Source organism: Mandrillus leucophaeus, unplaced genomic scaffold (genome assembly GCF_000951045.1).
Source record: "Mandrillus leucophaeus isolate KB7577 unplaced genomic scaffold, Mleu.le_1.0 Scaffold368, whole genome shotgun sequence".
Lineage (NCBI taxonomy): Eukaryota > Metazoa > Chordata > Mammalia > Primates > Cercopithecidae > Mandrillus > Mandrillus leucophaeus.
Window position 1 is genome coordinate 1,747,477 of NW_012103898.1, and position 14,781 is coordinate 1,762,257.

Consider the following 14,781-nt stretch of genomic DNA (forward strand, 5'->3'; position numbering starts at 1 on the left):
ACAAAAATTGGAGTTTAAGAAGTTTTTGAGGCTTCAGATTGAAAGGCATCACTGAATTTTCAGTATTGACTAAGATAGACATGTACTACAGCATAAATATCCTGGTTAAAAAGAAAAAAAAAAGTCTCCAAAGATAAACCTCTACTCAATGCCAGTGGAAAGGAGACATTTCTAGCAAGCAATAAAAGCACTAGATGTCTCATCTGAAAAACTAGAAGATAGAATTTAGTGAACTAACAACTTCTACAGACTTTTAAGAGAAAAGATTGCAATGTAAGAATTTTCTACCTAGGTAAGATATTATTCACCTGCGTAAATGAATCAATGAAGAAAATAAACCCCAACATGTGAAGAATCACACCTGCGGAAAACAATGGAGAACAGACCATATCCAAACTTGCAACAATTCAGAATAAGAGAGACTTTAAGATAAATGTGAAAACAAGACAATACGATGGTGTAATTGTTCTTATGAAATACGTAGTTAAATCTCAATGAATAATAACAGAATGAGAAATAGTGCTAAATAGGTTGTTTTGATTTAAAATAGTCACATATGAACCTCCTGGTATGCATAGCTTTGTATACTTCTGTAAGGCCATTCCTTTTAGATGTAATTTGTTGCTAAAATGGATTTTTAAAAAGTAACAATTTAGTCCTTTTATATCTCAGTTTCCCCATTTTATGAATTTATTATTTTGATTTTCTCCTTGATTATTTGGAATATGTCTACAAAAGTTTTTGGTTTTTTGCTCCTTGAGGTTGCAGAGGTGATCAGCTTTTAAACTGAAAAAAAAGTTCTTACTGAGGGAAAACGTATTTTTCTCCAAAACACTGTTCCACCCTTTTCTAACATGTCTTCTGACTGAGAAACCATAAGTCTATTTCCCCTTTTAGGGAATGTGTCCCTGACCCGCTACAGGCTTCTACAGCTCTTTTTAGTCTTTGAAATACAATAACCCCACCAGAATAGGCCTCAGTGTTGGTGGATTTTCATTAATTTTGTCTGATACATGGAGAGTCGTATAGATAGACAGATAAGACCCATCTTCGATTCAGAAATTTTTTTTATATTTATATTTATATTTTATTCTATTTTTTAATTTTTTTCTGTTCTATTCCCTTCCCTGGGAACACAATGGTATGTTGAATCACCATTATCTGTTCTTTCTAATCATTTGTATAACTAATGGTGACTATAGTCAATAATAACTGTATATTTAAAAATTACTAACAGAGTGTAATTGGATTATTTGCAACTCAATGGGTAAATGATTGAGGGGATGGGTATCCCATTCTTCATGATGTGCTTATTTCATACTGCATGCCTGTATTAAAACATCTCATATACCCCATAAATATATACACTTACTATATACCTACAAAAATAAAAAATTAAAGTTATAAAATAGTTCTCCTTGAAGAGGCTCTTCACTTCCTTTGTTAGCTGTATTCCTAGGTATTTTATTATCTTTGTAGCAATCGTAAATGAGAGTTTATTCATGATTTGGCTCTTTGTCTATTGTTAGTGTATAGAAATGTTAGTGATTTGGCACATTTATTTTGTATCCTAAAGCTTTCCTGAAGTTGTCTATCAACTTAAGAAGTTTTTGCACTGTGACTGTGGGGTCTTCTAGACATAGGATCATGTCATCTGCAAACAGACACAGTTTGACTTCTTCCCTTCCTATATGAACACCCTTTATTTCTTTCTCTTGCCCAATTTCCCTGGCCAGAACTTCCAATACTATGTTGAATAGGAGTGATGAGAGGGGCATCCTTGTCTTGTGCTGGTTTTCAAGGGGAATGCTTCCAGTTTTTGCCCATTCAGTACAATATTGGCTGTGGGTTTGTCATACATGGCTCTTATTATTTTGAGGTATGTTCCATTAATATTGAGTTTATCAAAAGTTTTTAACATGAAGAGACATTGAATTTTTTGCAGGCCTTTTCTGTGTCTATTGAGATAATCATGTGGTTTTTGTCTTTAGTACTGTTTATGTGATGAATCACATTTATTTATTTGCATATGTTGAATCAACCTTGCATCCTACAGAATGAGAGAAAAGATTTGCAAGCTATCCATCTGACAAAGGTCTAATATCCAGAACCTACAAGGAGCTTAAACAAATTTATAAGAAAAAATCAAATAACCCCATTAAAAAGTGGGCAAAGGACATGAATGGACACTTCTCAAAGAAAGACATTTATGCGGCCAACAAACATATGAAGAAAAGCTCAACATCACTGATCATTAACAAAATGCAAATCAAAACCACAATAAGATACCATCTCATGCCAGTCAGAATGGCATTATTAAAAAGGCAAGAAACCGATGCTGGTGAGGTTGTTGAGAAATAGGAATGCTTTTACACTCTTGGTGGGAATGTAAATTAGTTCAACCATTGTGGAAGACAGTGTGATGATTCCTCAAAGACCTAGAACCAGAAATATCATGTTACTGATATTTTTTCTCACACAAGTTCTTGTCTATATGGTCAGCTGAATTAGAGGTAGGAGAGAACTAAGGGCCCTGATGATGGGAAAATATTTTCTCCAAATGTAGCTGAGTTGGTCTCTGTGCAGTTGATTTCAACAAAAGTACAGAAAATGCAATCCTGTTACTGGGTATATACCCAAAGGAATATAAATCATTCTATTATAAAGATACATGCACGCATATATTCATTGCACCACTATTCACAATAGCAAAGACATGGAATCAACCCAAATCCCTACTAATAATTTACTGAATAAAGAAAACACAGTATATATACACCATGGAAATACTATGCAGCCATAAAGAGGAACAAGATCATGTCTTTTGCAGGGACATTGATGGAGCTGGAAGCCATTATCCTCAGGAAACTAATGCAGGAACAGAAAACCAAACACCGAATGTTCTCACTTATAAGTGGGAGATGAACAATGAGAACACGTGGACATAGGGAGGGGAACAACACACAGTGGTGCCTGTGGGAGTCAGGGGTGGTGGGAGAGCATCAGGAAAAATAGCTAATGGATGCCGGGTTTAATACCTAGGTGATGGGTTGATAGGTGCAGCAAACCACCATGGCACAGGTTACCTATCTAACAAACCTGCATATCCTGCACATGTATCCCAGAACCTAAAATAAAAGTATATATCTCTATCTATCTATCTATCTATTATATATATAAAATGAAAAATATTTTACAGCTTTTTTTAGGTAATTTTCTCAACTACATCTTAATGACTCAATTTTTAGCAGTAAGTTTTCTCTTTACTACTTTAATTGCTTTAATAGCATTTTTTCTTTTATTTGATTCATTTATTTAGTTCCTTAACAAAAATCTCCATGGCTCGTTATTTAATATTGCATTCATGTTCATTTCAGACACTACATTATCTTTAATACTGGTCTGAAATAGTGCATAAAATTTTATTTTGTTTCCGTGAATAAATATTCTTTAAATATATGCTTTTCCACTAGGTTTTTCACACTATTGTTGTAGAATGCGTTAATCTCATTTGTTACCAGGATGTGAGGATGGTGGGTTTTGGACCATCCTCACCTCAGGTAGTGAGGATGGTTAAGTATAATGGACTCCATTTTACTCATCTTTAATTGATTGTCAGAGGTTTTCTATTAACTCTCGACTTTCCTGATTATTTCCTGACATTTTGTGAATAGTGTTTCTGAGAGGTAAGCTGAGGGTGATGATGTAGGTTGATACCATCACCTCCGTTATTCAGTGGCTTCGAGAGTGCGGGGAGCTAGTTGGTACTATAGAATGCTACAGCCAAAGCACATTTTCCCTGAAGGCATTTTCTGTACTTTTGTTGAAATCAACTGCACAGAGACCAGCTCAGCTACATTTGGAGAAAATATTTTCCCATCATCAGGGCCCTTAGTTCTCTCCCACCTCTAATTCAGCTGGCCATATAGACAAGAACTTGTGTGAGAAAAAAAAAGCTCCATCAGATTTCCATGGGACAAAACTACACATGTCCTCCTTAATCCTCTTACTGTTAATGACCTACAATTGTTAAATAGCTCTAAATAGATAGTCCCCCATCCTTCATTTCCAGACCTTCTTGTTCTAAATTATTTGATGAGGCAGCAGACTCCAAGAGGGCCGCCTAAGGCCCCTATCTCCTGGTGGTTTTGTCCCAGTATAATCTCCTCCTCTTGAGTGTGGGCAGGACCTGTAACTTGCTTCGAATAGAATACAGCAAAAGTGAAGGAATGTCACCCACATGATTATGTTGCATTCGATTCTGACTTTTCTCTTGCTAGCAGCCCTTTTGTTGATGCTCTCCCTCACTGTCTTTGATGAAGTACACTGCCATCTGGAGAGGTCCATGTGGCAAGAAACTGAGGACAGCCTCCAGCCAACAGCCAGCAAGAAGCTGAACTCTCAATCTGACAGCCCACAGAACTCAATACTGCCAACAACCACATGAGCTTGGAATGGATCCTTCCCCAGTTGAGCCTCAAATAGGACCCCAGGCCCGGATAAAACCTTGATTGATGTCTGTAAGAGACCCTGAAGCAGAAGACCCAGCTGATCCATGCTTGGATTCCTGTCCCACAGAATGTGTGCTGTTTTAAGGTGTTAGTTTTGTGGTAATTTGTTTTTCAGCAATGGATAAATGTACTACACTAGGTTTTCTTCCCAGATCAGTTTTGCTATTAGAAAACCATCTCAGATAAAAATAAGTAGTTCTGACTGAACAACTGTTGTCTTGGAATATAACAGATCCATGTCATGGAAAGGAAATCCAAAATGAATTTTCCCCATCCTTACCATAGCCTATCCATACCTCCAATCCCTGGACCCTCCCAATTGGAAGATATTGATAAAATTTTCAGAATTGTTTTCACCTGCAATCCACAACAATGTATCATTGTTATATCTTTAAAACATCTAGTTCCCTAGAAGCAGAGACTGAGGAGGGGATTCTCTTGAAAGTGTTGAGAGAGTTCTGAAGGGAAGTCCGTAAGGCAGAAGAAAGGAGAGCAAGAAAGCTAAGCAAGACACTCTCTCAGCTGGAGAGTAACTTCCATCCTGGTCCCTTTGGAATCTCTGCAGCAAAACCTGCTCAGCCCAATTGATTGTATCTTTAAGCAATGGGGCCAGTCTGTTATCTCCTGGGTCAATCAATCATGATCCCTGGCTATTCTGGTGGGGGGTCTGGGGCTGGGAGAGGATTTGGTTGAAGATAAAGGCTGGGAGTCCTTAGCCGCCAACTGGGGGAAGATTGCACCTGCTCAGTGAAGGGCATCTGGGTCAGGCACCAACAGCATCTGCCAAAAAAGATAAGTGTTGTGCTTCCTATTGTCATCTTTGAGAATGTTCTAAGGTATGTTGTATCTGACAGTCTTAAAATATTTTTAATTGGAGAAATCTCTAGTTTCACTGCTATGTGTGTTTTCTTTCATAGCATTCGTTCTTTTTGATAATTTTATTTAGTTAACATATGAAAGTTTACGGATATGCTTTCACTCCATCTTTCCCCAAAGTGTCCAGGTTTATGAAAGGACAGTTGATTATTTATGCCTCTACATTGGTAATACTGTGAATTAGCTTATTTCTGAAGTAAAGTCTGTAATTTACACTTAGAATATATAATCCATCTCTTACTCCACCCCACTCTTAACATGCAGTTCATCGCACAGAACTCCTGAGTTTGGGATTTAAGCTTCTGCTTCAGGATGAAACATAATGCTGTCTAACAAAGATTGTGGGCTCTCTGCCCTCCTTCCTAATTTAGTCCGGGGTACAGCATCCAAAAAAGAAGCCCAACAGCTTGGGTTATCTTTTCATGGTGCCACTGGGGTGGCTGGCAAGGTTCCTACTGTCACAGCAGGATTATCCTGACTTACTCAGCCAGAGGAAAATTGTTTTCTAATGGAACTTGAAGCTCTCCATTCAATTTTCCCTCAAGGCCTGAAGGGTACCATCCCAAGAATTCATGCTAGGCAAGGCCTCTTCAAAAATTATGTTCTGTGCTCATTTGAGAGTCAGAAAAATTTCAATTATATAGCCTCCCAGGATACATTTCAGAGAAAAACAGAATACAATTGGTTTTGCTCACTTATTAAACACAAACCATTTTGTTCCTAGCTCCATTACTTTTCCTTACTCTATCCCTTTTATGCAAATAAGCAGCCCATTTTCAATCTCTCTTGAAATAAGAAATGTAGACTTTGTATATGGAAAATATGTGCTTTTGGAGTTTGCTTTAAAAATTATCTTTAGGAACAACTTGAAATTTTTTGACACTTTAAAGTTTCAAAAGTGCTTTCACAACCATTGTTTTATTTGATTCTCATCACGAGTCTGCAAAGAAAGTAGACAGGTGTTACAACCCTCAATTTAAAAAATAGAGTTCAGAGATTATCCAACTTCTTAAATCATGAAACAAGAACCAGAATCTCTGACTTTTGTCAAATGTGTCTCCTCTTCCATGCTGCCTTTTAACTATCAGCAATAGGCAGTCTCAATTTCTTTCTTGATCCTGGGGATATTTACTTTTTTTCTAACTCAGGGATCCCACAAACACACAACAGGATTTAGCAACACCCCATTTAGTATTGTACAATTCTGGCACTCTGTTTATGTATTTCCACATTCTCTAATGAGGACTCTGACTTAATTGCCTAATCTAGACATGTTATTTTACCAATGGGACTCCAAAATGCTCTGTTGAGTCTCCAAACTGGCATGTTGTTTCAGTTTATTTGAATTTTATTTTATCACCCTTATCCTTTCTTTCTATTGAATTTCAAAGCAATCCTCACCATGCATAATATCACTTAAATAAGACATAGCTCTGCAAAGTAAGATTTCTCCAAAGATTCCTTGGGCAACCACAGGAGGCCCCTTCCAAACCAAAACGCTGTGATTCTTATCTGTGGGTTCTGCGTAAATTCTGATCTGCAGACATGTTTAATAGCTTTCTAGTGACTATTGTAAAGGGAGGATTTGCTCAAAATGATGTCTGCTTATATTATTTCTTTGCCGAATTGTTCCCAGCAACTAGAAAATCTGCTTGTACCTCTCCATCAGTATCCTCCCCGGAAAGGAGACGTTTTCTCGTTGTGTGCTGCCTGAGTATTTGACTTTATTTGATGATCTTTAAAGTTCAGCCAGAAGGACAAACAGTACAACCAATGATTCTCAACCTTTTCGTCACTAAGGACACTTTCATCATTTCACTCCTCGATTTGAAATATTTCATCTGCCAACCTTCAGGTTGACTAAGGAATTCTTCACTCTCCCATTGTTAGCAACAGCACACATATAAGAATAGGAAACACATAGAGCACTTAATGTGCTGGGCACTATCCTAATGACTTACATAAACTCCTTTACACCATAGGAAATGAAGTTTTTATCTTCATTTTACATTTGAGGCGCAGAAAATTAGGCAACAGGCAGCAGGTAAGAGCTGAGATTTGAGCACAGGCAGTTTAGCTCCAGTCAATACTGATAACCTGTACCTGGGCTGTTTCCCATTTGTAACATCCAGTTCACAGAGATCAGTGAAAGCATGTGGCTCTTTTAATTTCAGAAAGCTGGACCGAGTAAAGGTATGGCTTCCACCAATGCGCAGACACCCCAGGTGGAAAAATCATTCTTCTCCCTACAGTGAGATTATTAGACTGCAAGTTCCCACCCCTTCCTTTGTCAGCATTAAACCTTTCAGTAGATCTTTTCAATTCCAAAGTCTTCCATTTTTAATGTAAAAATAAGAATGTTAAGGTTTATTATTTTGGCCGGGCTCAGTGGCTCACACCTGTAATCCCAGCACTTTGGGAGGCCGAGGGGAGCAGATCACGAAGTCAGGAGATTGAGACCATCCTGGCTAACACGGTGAAACCCCACCTCTACTAAAAATACAAAAAATTAGCCAGGCGCAGTGGAGGGCGCCTGTAGTCCCAGCTACCTGGGAGGCTGAGGCAGGAGAATGGCATGAACCCGGGAGGCGGAGCTTGCAGTGAGCTGAGATCGAGCCACTGCACTCCAGCCTGGGTGACAGAGCAAGACTCCATCTCAAAAAAAAAAACAAGAAAAAAAAAAAAAAGAATGTTAAGGTTTATTATTTTTAAAAAATGGTTTATCCTGTCTACCTCAGTAATTACTTTAAAAAAAAAATCCTTCATGGCACAACCTAATATGCACCAGATATTGTTGTTAGATCTTGGCATGCAAAGACAAATGCGATGAAACCATTTCCCTGAGGGAATTCCAAATCTAGGATGGAGGTGCAGGATAGGAACCACATTTACATACAAAGTGATAGGTTTATACTATAGGAGTTACCAAATTCTAAAGTAGTGGAGAGGAAGAAACGTGTCACATTTTTCTGGGGTGGGAGGAGAGGAAGGCAAAGTCAGAAAAATATTACGGAAAAGGTGATTCTGGAAATAAGGCTTGAAAGATCAGGACACATATGATGGGAAAACAAAATATTTAAAAGCATGAAGATACAAAAGGAAAAGATATGTTCTAATTTTAAAGCACTTCTAAAATGTAGAAGACCATCCCGAGCAGTTAGTGGGAAAGGAGATTGGATCATATAGAGAGTTCTAAGGATGGGGACTGAATGACACAACAGAGCATTTTATAAATTCCAAAGCACTATGTAAATAGACAATGTTATATAAGATGATAATTCAGAAGTACAGGAGTCATTACTAATGGCCCAACATTTTCCAGAGTTGAAGAATATCCTCACATTCAATTTTTATTCATCAATTACACCTCACTAAAGCCGGGAAGAAAAAAGAGAATGCCAGCACATGCACAGCTCTGGACTATCTTAGAATGCAAGATCCTTTAAACATGACAAAAGCTCTGAAAAGTTTATTCCTGGGGCACAGCTCCAGAGTCATGTGAGACGATGAAACCATGACTCCTTACTCCTTAGCCACGATTTCAAATGAAACACTGTTGTTCACTCTAGTTCATTCATCTAGCTAGAGAAGCCAAGCCCGTGTTCTGACAGGTTAGAGAAATCTAACAGGCCTAAAGGATCCTAAATAAAAATATTTGAACCATCCTCTTTGGGAAAGATGTGGTGCCTGAGACAGGGAACGGGAATGATTCAGATAATTGCTTCAATTTTCTATTTCACTTTGCTTTTGTCAATCAGGCCGAAAATGATCAGCAGAATAATTTATTTAAGGTCCACTGAAAACACATTTATTCTCCCTTTCCTCATATACTCACCATTTCATTTTTTGATAATTTCAGTGAAATAATAGGAATATGCATTGTCTGGAGAAACTGCACTGGCATAAGTCCATGCAATTTTCAGTGGGGCACAGGTAGTAGGAAGACAGCTGTTGCCTGTTTAGGTAAACGTGTATGTTTTTTAAAGGAAATTGTGTATAAATTGACCAAAATGATGACTTTCCTAAATAATTGACATAATTGACACAGTTCTCCTTTTCACTTTTTTGGTATAAGTGGGAGTTTTATGGTCCTTAAAGATGCTATTATACTTCTCTGACATTCATGTGTTGAAGGGAGCTGTTGGCAAACGTACAAAGTTCAGAGGGATTTGCAAGCAGATTAATAAGATTAATAAAATAATGCATCTATAGATGGCTTGTTACATGTACAGTCGATATTACACTAGATAAAATATCAAAAGCAAAAATAAATTTATGGGACAGGACAGGCACCTGTTAGGCTTTGGGTGGCCGAAGAGAAGTTCTATGTTGTACCAACTTAAAATTAAATTGGGGATAATGTGTAATACATCTGCAATAATAACTCATATTTCAACTTGAATACATAGAAATATGAAATTTTTAACTAATTCCTTGTTTAAGGCCCCAAACTTAGTGAAAATAACAGTTGTAATTATGACTTTTGTTCCTATTCGTTTTAAACTTCAAAATGGCTAACAATATGAATAGTCTCTTTGGGTAACTTTCAGTGTTTTCTAAATAAAGTGTGTCTAATCTCTTGCTAGCTTTTATTTCCCAGTTACCCTTCCCAAGATAGTATCAGGTATTTAGTGAAGAGGTATGATATGACAAGGCTGCCAGGGTTGGGGAGAGTGGCAAAGGGGACCCTTGACCTCATCCTTTTCCTTGGGCTTGCACTGGCTCACATCTTCTGACAGGGACTTAACTTCTCGTGTTTGCAACTGTTGGTATAACTCTTGACCTAGATTATCTGAACTTGGTCAGGGCCTGGAATCAATCACTGAATGGCTTAGCCTATGACACTTTCATCTACCCAGCCAGCCTGCAGACCATGGCAACCTTTACTGCAGTGTTCCTCCACTCCCCTGTCATTCAAGTCTGATGCCAGGCCCACTGCCCCTCAACCTAGCATCAGTACCACACAAGAACATCAGAGGCCTTGAAGCCCGCACCCGCACCCCACCAGTCCCCCATCTAACACCATTGTGCCCTTCGCCCTATGTTACTCTCAGCTATCTAAAACACTTCCCCGATGCCTGAGTCTTAGCCTGAGAAAAAGGAAATCAGGAGACCTCTCTCTCCTACCATCCATATTTTAAACACAATGGAAAGATTCTAAATAATGACTAAAGAGAAAGAAAACCATTTTCCCATCACAGAAAAATGTTTCAGGATTCAGATATTCAGTCTTGACACCACAGAGTGTCCCTTCCTCCCTTTCAAGAGCAAGGAGGCACTCACCCACATTCATTTCATTTACTCAAATCATGCATGACGAGCACTGGAACAGGCCTGGCATCTCAGAGATGGAAAGCAGCCGGGCCATCAGAGGTTACTTCTCACCCAGAGAAGACAGAGGAGCAGACGCAGCCACAACACAGAGAGATCTACTGTGATGGAGGAGGCACAGCACAAGCAGAAGCACAGAGGAGGACGAATAACCAGGCTGGGACAGCCACGGAAGGCTGCCCAGTGAACCAATACCAGTCATGAGTCCTGAAAAAGAAACAGAACCTATCCAGGAAATGACAGCAAGAACATTTCATGGGAGGAAGCAGCACCACAGCAGGACAGGGAGGTAGAAGAGAGTATGGCTGATTAGGAGAACTGCCAAGTTCTTTGGTATGACTTCCCTGCACATATTATAGATTCATCGTTCCTTTTCCCTCCTGAGACGCTTTGATTTTGACTTGATTTCCCACGGCTATGAACAAAGGTTTAAATGCAAAGCAGAAATGAACAGGATCATGTGAAATGAAAACGTGTAGATGTATACCTTTTGGAGATGAAAGCAGAAACATTTTATAATATTATTTAAAAGAATATGATTTTGCTTCTGAAGACTTCAGGCTGCCTCTTGGTTTCAAACAGCAGAATAATTGGCTATTGTTGTTGGTTTCTTTTCTTTTTTTTTCTAAAAGAATTTCTTTTAATATTCTCCACCAATTACAGAGTAATGGGGAAGGTAAATCACACAGGAAAATTCCAGCATTCATAAATGTCATAGTTACAAGGCTATCTACCTAAAAATGTCTTGTTTAAACTGAAAAATGATTTGAAAAAAAAAGCATTGAATATTTTTGCTATAGTAGACTATCTGTCTTTGTTCCTACTTTTATATAAATGAGAATTCTTTAAAATGTGCACATTCCACATTTATTTACAGTATATAGAAATAAATAATATAAATAAAAAAGAATGATACCAGCATAGAGGAGTAACCTGAGTGTAGCAGAGAAAGATGTTGAAAGGATGATCAAGCAGTAAAGGTTGAGTATATTCCTAAAGTAAAATCCCTAGGAAATTATGCTAATCGGAACGATTTTCTTTGGAATAATTGAAGTTTACCTCTAAACTTTAGAAGTACAAATGTTTATTTGGCTCACTGGAACTACCAAGGTTATCTATCTATTCACGGCAGTTGGGAGAAAATATTTAGAGGGAAAATGAACAAATTTATCAAAACATATGTTAAATATCATTTTAATTAGTCAAGAGAGCCCATCGGAAAAAGTGGCATGTAAAAATGTTAAATTTGAAATCCTGGGTTTCTCCCAGCCTGCTTAAACTAATAAATATTTATCTCCACAAGAAATTATTAGCATTTCTATGTTTTAGACAAAGAAAAAACAACCCCACCCTATGCCCTTTGCCCTCAATATCTTATAGTTCATCTGTTTCTTCCAACCAATGGATTTAACAGGTCATTCTTCATGTTAAGATGTAATTTAGATGCGGTTTACTTTGGGACTTAAATCCATGAGACATCCCTTCTAACAGAATTAGTTTGGAGTGTGGAGGTGAGAAAGGAGGACATAGAGATTAAGCCAAGACTGTGAAGTCAGAGTTTCACTAACTAAGCACTGATGTAGTTACTTCAACACTATTACTGCAGAAATCTAGGCACAGAATAGACTCAGTTGTTCTTAAAGATTGGTAGGGCTGGTGTCAAGAAATCAGTTTATATGAAAGACTTATGAGTCTCCCTCATCGGGCTTTATCCTCAAAATAAGGAGTTGCAATCATACCCAGGTTGGACCCAGGAGTTATGGGCCAGTGCTGGAGCTTGAGTGAAGAAGAGAGAAGATTGTAAACCTAAAGCAGTGTCCCGGAGATTTTCTGTACCAATCTGATAGGCCAATACATGAGTTCTGGGGATAGAGCAAAAAATGAAAGAGTTAGAAACACTATTCTCTCTAAAATATTGAAAATAAAAAGGCAGTACTTATATGACTGTGCTAGAGATTTTGTTTGTTTGACAGAAACCTTGCAGAAAGAAGTCTCACTTGCATTGATAGCCTCAGCATGGCATCAGGACCCAATGTCTCATCAGCTGTCACTACTTTAGAAATCTGGACATGGAACACGAACCGAGAAAATGATAGACAATATATACCACGCTGCATGCCCAGTGACACCGGCTCTACCAAGAAGAACTTAAAGGAAAGGGAGTCTTGAACTGGGGTTGAAGTTATAGTTGTTGTTGCAGAAAGATCCAGAGAAGTGCCGTTTTTATTACAAGACTGCTATACACAGTTTTACTCTTTTACTCTCAGGCTGATGTGGGCTGAGAAATAAGAATCACATTGTAAGTTTCCTTCTGTTTAAGTTTCCTGCATTCAATCAGGTTTAGGAGATGTGGATTTACCTGCTGTGTGATCCATTAACCCTTCAGCAGTTCACTGTCTCCTTGCCTTATGTTGAACTGATTCCCAGAAAACAGTATGAAAAATCAGAGGACTAATTAAGTCTCCAATTCCTTCTCCATGAAAAATATGTAAGTTCCAAATATAACATTTGACCGGGACATTAGAAACCATAGTGCACTCAAAGATGGTGACTCCACTCTAAGGTATTTCAGATCTCATGATATCAGAAGACCTAAGTTCCTCTTTCTGCTATGTTGTGCTCTACCCAACAGAAAATAGACTGGGAAGCACCTTTGTGGGCAATGAAGAAAAGACACTGAAGAGGAATAAAGAGTTCACACCTAGCCTTAGGCTTAGGTTTTGACTTCGTTCCCAGAGTTGATGATCTACTACTCATATTGACTTTAGTTTTGTCATCTCTAGTCCTCCATGATTTTGTCTTTCTCTTAAGGATGTAACAGGGCATTTGGGGATGACTGAAATGCGATCAACATATCATCAGGGTGTGTATCATTTCTTACTAAGGTGTATGGGAAATGTTTGCCGTGTAACTGGGGAATGGAGGAGTTTGGGCCATAGGGAAGCACTGAGCAGAGAATAGTAAGGACAACGGCAAGTTCCCATCTGGCTCCCAGGGCTGTGTTTGAGATCTGTTGTTAAAGGGATGACGGACTGAAAGTCACAAGCCTATCTTTATGAGGTTTTGATCAACAGGGCTGGCCAGAATCTGATTCATTCACTCAAAGGAGATTTTTGGTACAAGAAGAGCTGCTTTTAGGACACTGGTAACAAAGTGGATTTGTAGTTAAGGAGTAGGTCTTTTTCCTTCATCAGTTTTCTTGGAACTCAACAAGTCTGGTCCCTTGAATACTGGAAATCTTAAGAGCATCTGGAGTCAGTGTCCTTAGCAAGGCCATTGGAGATTTCAGAGGAGGCAACGGCAACCTTGTGGGTCCTCTGAGCCAATTGACTTAGTGGGTGACAGCTGAGGGGAAAGGGGATCCCGAGCTGGAGGGGACAAACAACATGTTTGCTGGGTGGAGGTCACTACAGCTGACACATTACAGGCACAGATAAGTCTACCTTTACAAACTCTCAGAAATAACTTCTATCAGAATGTAAATTCCATGTGGGCAAGAACTTGCATTTGGTTCTCTACTCTGTCTCCTGTGTCTGGCATTTGGTGGATGCTCAATAAATATTTGTGGAATAAAATCAGGATGTTTTTATGGAGGCTGATTCCCAACAATTCATTCAATGAGTACTTGAGCTAGTATAATTTGATCATTAAAATATTTGTGACATAATTTTGTAGGCAAAAATCAATGGGTTATATCTATTTTAAAGGCAGACCAATTTGGTTTGTCTTGCTCTTTAAAAGTGGCTTTTCTTTTTTCAGTAGGGATGAGTGAGACGGTGACAGTGGGGGTGAAGGATGGATATTTCTGCAGTGGTAAATCCAGTGGGTCTGTGTAGTGCTTCTGTTTTTGCATGTAGAAGGAGGCTGCTGCTTCCCTGGCTCTGCTAGCCTCATTGATCAGACAAAGAATGGCTGTGGCAGCCTGGGAGACTTCAGAATTCAGCTCTCTTTTGTGCAATACTCAAATACCAAGACTCAGCGACTGCAGCAGTGCTCACAGTTTCCCTTGAATCCAAAAACTTCCTAACACCAATCTGTACCTACCTCCAGCATAAGGTACCTG